A 5831-nucleotide genomic window follows, 5' to 3' on the forward strand; every position below is an offset into this window, starting at 1 on the left:
CGAGTATCGGTCGGCGGAGAATCAACGGACCGGCGTCGGAGCGGCATGGCGTGATTCGCGGCCCTGCTGCCGATTCTCCAACGCGGTGCGGGGTGGGAGTGGGAGAATCCCGCTCAGTTCAGGCTGGATGTGACTGCATTCACTTCTGTAAAGGACATGAATGAACCTGTTGGGTTTCCGCAAATAAACAATCCGCTTCACTGGGATTGACACACTAGGGGCGGGACTCTCTGACCCTCCGTCAGCGTGAATCCCGTCCCCGCCGGCCGGCGAATTCTCCGGCACTCCAAAAGTCGGCGCGGTGTGAGTCATGCCGCCCGTCCCGGAGAATGGCGGGGGACCGCCGTGACTCAATGGGCCCCAGGGCTGCCCGAAGTCTCCGGCCCGCGATGGGCCAAAGTCCCGCTGGTTTTTTGCCAGTCCCGCCGGCGTGGATCAGAGTAAGTCCCTTACCGGTGGGACCTGGCGGCGTGGGCGGGCGTGGGGCGATCTGGCCCCCGGGGGTGCCCCCACGGTAGCCTGGCCCGCGATTGGGGCCCACCGATCGGCGGGCAGCCCTGTGCCGTGGGGGACACTCTTTTACTACGTGTCGGCCGTGTCAGCCTCCGCGATGGCCAACGCGTAGGTGACCCCCGCCCTGCGCATGAGCGGGGATGGCGTCAGGAGCCGCTGACTCACCCGCGCATGCGTGACTCTCGGCGGCCGGCAGATCCCCTTCAGCCCCGGCTGGCGCGACGCCAAAGGCCTTCCACGCCGGCCGGCGGGGCGCAAACCACTCCGGCGCCAGCCTAGCCCCTGAAGTTGCGGAGGATTCTGCACCTTTGGGGCGGGCCGACGCTGGAGTGGTTTACACCACTCCGTCCCACGGGGACACCCCCACCCCGTCGGGTACGCAAGAATCCCGCCCAAGATTTTTATTTTCAAGAATTTTCCCAAATTTTATAAGTGCCGATTTTCCCTGGCAGGTTTTGAACCCTTGGATCATTCGTCCAGTAACATAGACAGCTGTACCCTCCAATACAGTCTTCACAATGTCGCAATAGATTATCAAGGCTTTGGAAATAGGGCCCAGTTTCAGTTTTGCTCATTCCTGAATGATAATATTGAGAGGGGGAAGAGCTGAGGAGGGGGACAAGAGATGAGGAGGGGGAGAAGAGATGAGGAGAGGAGTGAGGTGTACCTCAAGGGTCAGTGCTGGGACCACAACTTTTCACAATACACATTAATGATCTGGAGGAAGGAACTGAAGGCACTGTAGCTAAGTTTGCAGATGATACAAAGATCTGCAGAGGGACAGGTAGCAAGGGGGCTGCAGAGGGACTTGGACAGGCTAGGAGAGTGGGAAAAGAAGTGGCAGATGGAATACAATGTGGAAAAGTGTGAGGTTATGCACTTTGGAAGGACGAATGGAGGCATAGACTATTTTTTAAAGTGGGAAGATGCTTAGAAAATCAGAAGCACAAAGGGACTTGGGAGTCCTTGTTCACGATTCTCTTAAGGTTAATGTGCAGGGTCAGTCGGCAGTTAGGAAGGCAAATGCAATGTTAGCATTTATGTCAAGAGGGCTAGAATACAGGACCAGGGATGTACTTCTGAGGCTGTATAAGGCTCTGGTCAGACCCCATTTGGAGTATTGTGATCAGTTTTGGGCCCCGTATCTAAGGAAAGATGTGCCGGCCTTGGAAAGGGTCCAGAGGAGGTTCACAAGAATGATACCTGGAATGAAGAGCTTGTCGTATGAGGAATGGTTGAGGACTCTGGGTCTGTACTCATTAGAATTTAGAAGGATCTCACTGAAACTTACAGGATACTGCTTGGCCTGGATAGAGTGGACATGGAGAGGATGTTTCCACTTGTAGGAAAAACTAGAACCAGAGGACACAATGTCAGAATAAAGGGACGATCCTTTAAAACAGAGATGAGGAGGAATTTCTTCAGCCAGAGGGTGGTGAATCTGTGGAACTCTTTGCCGCAGAAGGCTGTGGATGTCAAATCACTTGGGGTCTTTAAGACAGAGATAGATAGGTTCTTGATAAATAAGGGATGATGTGGATATGCCGGCGTTGGACTGGGGTGGGCACAGTAAGACGTCTTAAAACATAAAGTCTAACAGGTTTGTCATAATATACATCTATGTATATAATGGAGTGCAGACAGGCAGTGATTGACACACAGGGTGACCAGTGAGCACACAGAACACAGCAGCCAATCACCAGACAGACACGACCACTATAAAGCCAGAGGGCAGCAGGTTTCCCGCTCTCTCGGGATCCAGCCTCTGAGACAGTCAGAGCTCGTGAGCAGCAGCCATGTGGTAGTCAGATAGTCTGGTCAGGTTAGCCTCAGGTCTCCAGTCAGGTCAGCATAGTGTTAAGCATGTAGTACAGTTAGATGTTAAATAAAAGTGTGTTGCATCTTATCCAGTGTTGGAAATCTGTCTCTCGCTACACTGCATCAAACGCAGTCCACATAGACCCAGCCTGCCTAACACATCATGGTACCAGGTCTGGATGCTGAGAATTGACGGACTCACCTTGAGGTAATCAGCGTTGACCAGCGATCAGCCATCTGGTAACATGGACAGCGTCCGCCCTCCCCCTCAGCTCCGCATCGCCGGCAATCTCGGTGCCAACTGGAAGATTTTCAAGCAGAAGTTCCAACTCTATCTCGAAGCCACCGACCTCGAGGCCGCATCAGATGCCAGGAAGATCGCACTATTCCTCTCCACAGCCGGGGACCACGCCATCCACATCTACAACTCCCTTACATTCGCTGAAGGCGAAGACAAGATGAAGTTTAAAACAGTCCTGCTGAAGTTTGACAGCCACTGTGACATTGAGGTGAATGAGAGCTTTGAACGGTACATCTTCCAGCAGAGGCTTCAGGGTAAGGACGAACCTTTTCAGTCCTTTTTGACCTCACACAGTCCTGTAACTATGACTCGACAGCTAATTCCATGATCTGGGATCAGATCGTTTTCGGGGTCAACTCCGACTCCCTTTGCCAGCAGCTCCTGAAAGTCAAGCAGCCCACCCTCACCCTCACCCTCGCCATCGCCCTCGAAACGTGCGTCCTCCACGAACATGCGAACAACCGGTACTCCCACATTAGGGCGGCGGAAACGGCAAAGCTAACCTCCCACGAGGTGGAACGGGTACAGGCCATCGCACAAATGCAGGGCCTAAGTATAGACGAGAGTGGCCATTTCACGCGCTTTTCCCGGGACCCTGCGCATGTGCGCCACAACCGAGGGGACGGCGAGACCGACGACCAGCCTGCGCAGGTGCGTACATCATTCGACCGCACTGCGCATGCGCGTTGGCGCACAGAACGCGCTGACATTGAGGTCATGACGTGTCCAAATTGTGGCTCCGCCCATTTAAAGCGGTAACGTCCGGCAAAATCACGACGGTGTCGACAGTGTGGCAAGCTTGGCCACTACGCAGCCCTTTGCAGATCTGCTCCACTGCCCAGCAGCCAGCGATCCCAGCCACGGCGCAGAAGCGTCCGTTCAATTCAGCAGGCCATGCCAGACTCCGACCCCGACAGCCCAGCAGATCCTGATGCTGAGTGCCTCAAATCCCCATTCCGGGTGGGTATCATTACTAAGCATGCGCTGCCTTTCTCCAAGATAGTGAAGCACCTCCCGATCCTCAGCTTGGATCCCGATGACGAGTGGTGTGCTGTCCTCACAGTTAACAAGGCTCGTATCCGGTTCAAACTGGACACCGGCGCTTCAGCGAACCTCATTTCAAAATCCGATCTCGACACCATCCGCATCAGACCAGCCATTCTTCCACCGACCTGCCAGCTCCTTGACTACAATGGCAATGCCATAGCTGCCAGTGGCTCATGCCAACTTGGAGTATCCAATAGGTCACTTAAAGCGATGCTGCGATTTGAGACCGTAGGACCTGACAGAGCTTCCCTGCTCGGGCCTGACAGAGCTTCCCTGCTCGGGCCTGACAGAGCTTCCCTGCTCGGTACTCGGGCCTGACAGAGCTTCCCTGCTCGGTGCTCGGGCCTGACAGAGCTTCCCTGCTCGGGCCTGACAGAGCTTCCCTGCTCGGTGCTCGGGCCTGACAGAGCTTCCCTGCTCGGACCTGACAGAGCTTCCCTGCTCGGTGCTCGGACCTGACAGAGCTTCCCTGCTCGGGCCTGACAGAGCTTCCCTGCTCGGGCCTGACAGAGCTTCCCTGCTCGGTGCTCGGGCCTGACAGAGCTTCCCTGCTCGGTGCTCGGGGCTGACAGAGCTTCCCTGCTCGGTGCTCGGGCCTGACAGAGCTTCCCTGCTCGGGCCTGACAGAGCTTCCCTGCTCGGTGCTCGGGCCTGACAGAGCTTCCCTGCTCGGACCTGACAGAGCTTCCCTGCTCGGTGCTCGGACCTGACAGAGCTTCCCTGCTCGGGCCTGACAGAGCTTCCCTGCTCGGGCCTGACAGAGCTTCCCTGCTCGGTGCTCGGGCCTGACAGAGCTTCCTGCTCGGTGCTCGGGCCTGACAGAGCTTCCCTGCTCGGTGCTCGGGCCTGACAGAGCTTCCCTGCTCGGTGCTCGGGGCTGACAGAGCTTCCCTGCTCGGTGCTCGGGGCTGACAGAGCTTCCCTGCTCGGGCCTGACAGAGCTTCCCTGCTCGGGCCTGACAGAGCTTCCCTGCTTGGTGCTCGGGGCTGTCAGAGCTTCCCTGCTCGGGCCTGACAGAGCTTCCCTGCTCGGGCCTGACAGAGCTTCCCTGCTTGGTGCTCGGGCCTGACAGAGCTTCCCTGCTCGGGCCTGACAGAGCTTCCCTGCTCGGTGCTCGGGCCTGACAGAGCTTCCCTGCTCGGGCCTGACAGAGCTTCCCTGCTCGGGCCTGACAGAGCTTCCCTGCTCGGGCCTGACAGAGCTTCCCTGCTCGGGCCTGACAGAGCTTCCCTGCTCGGGCCTGACAGAGCTTCCCTGCTCGGTGCTCGGGCCTGACAGAGCTTCCCTGCTCGGTGCTCGGGCCTGACAGAGCTTCCCTGCTCGGTGCTCGGGCCTGACAGAGCTTCCCTCCTCGGGCCTGACAGAGCTTCCCTGCTCGGGCCTGACAGAGCTTCCCTGCTCGGTGCTCGGGCCTGACAGAGCTTCCCTGCTCGGTGCTCGGGCCTGACAGAGCTTCCCTGCTCGGGCCTGACAGAGCTTCCCTGCTCGGGCCTGACAGAGCTTCCCTGCTCGGGCCTGACAGAGCTTCCCTGCTCGGGCCTGACAGAGCTTCCCTGCTCGGTGCTCGGGCCTGACAGAGCTTCCCTGCTCGGGCCTGATAGAGCTTCCCTGCTCGGGCCTGACAGAGCTTCCCTGCTCGGTGCTCGGGCCTGCAAACCCCTGAACCTGGTTCAGCGAGTCCACACCATGTTATCCTCACAGGCGACGGCCTCACCTGATGAAAACTCCCAAGCTGATATAGATGACATCATCACGCAGTACCACAGCGTGTTCAGCGGAATGGGCACGCTCCCATACCGTTACAAAATCCTGCTCAAACCGAATGCCACCCCTGTGGTTCACGCACCGTGTCGGGTGCCGGCAGTTCTCAATGACCGCCTCAAGCAGCAATTACAGGACCTCCAGGACCAGGGCATCATATCTAAGGTCAGAGAACCCACAGACTGGGTTAGCTCCATGGTCTGCGTCAAGAAGCCGCCAGTGGAGGTTCGGATCTGCATCGACCCCAAGGATCTAAACCCTCAACATCATGCGGGAGCATTTCCCGATACCAAAACGAGAAGGGTTAACCAGCGAGATGGCTCATGCCAAATTCTTTACGAAGCTGGACGCCTCCAAGGGGTTCTGTCAAATACAGCTGGACGCATCCAA

This window comes from Scyliorhinus canicula, chromosome 14 (assembly GCF_902713615.1).
Source record: "Scyliorhinus canicula chromosome 14, sScyCan1.1, whole genome shotgun sequence".
Classification (NCBI taxonomy): domain Eukaryota; kingdom Metazoa; phylum Chordata; class Chondrichthyes; order Carcharhiniformes; family Scyliorhinidae; genus Scyliorhinus; species Scyliorhinus canicula.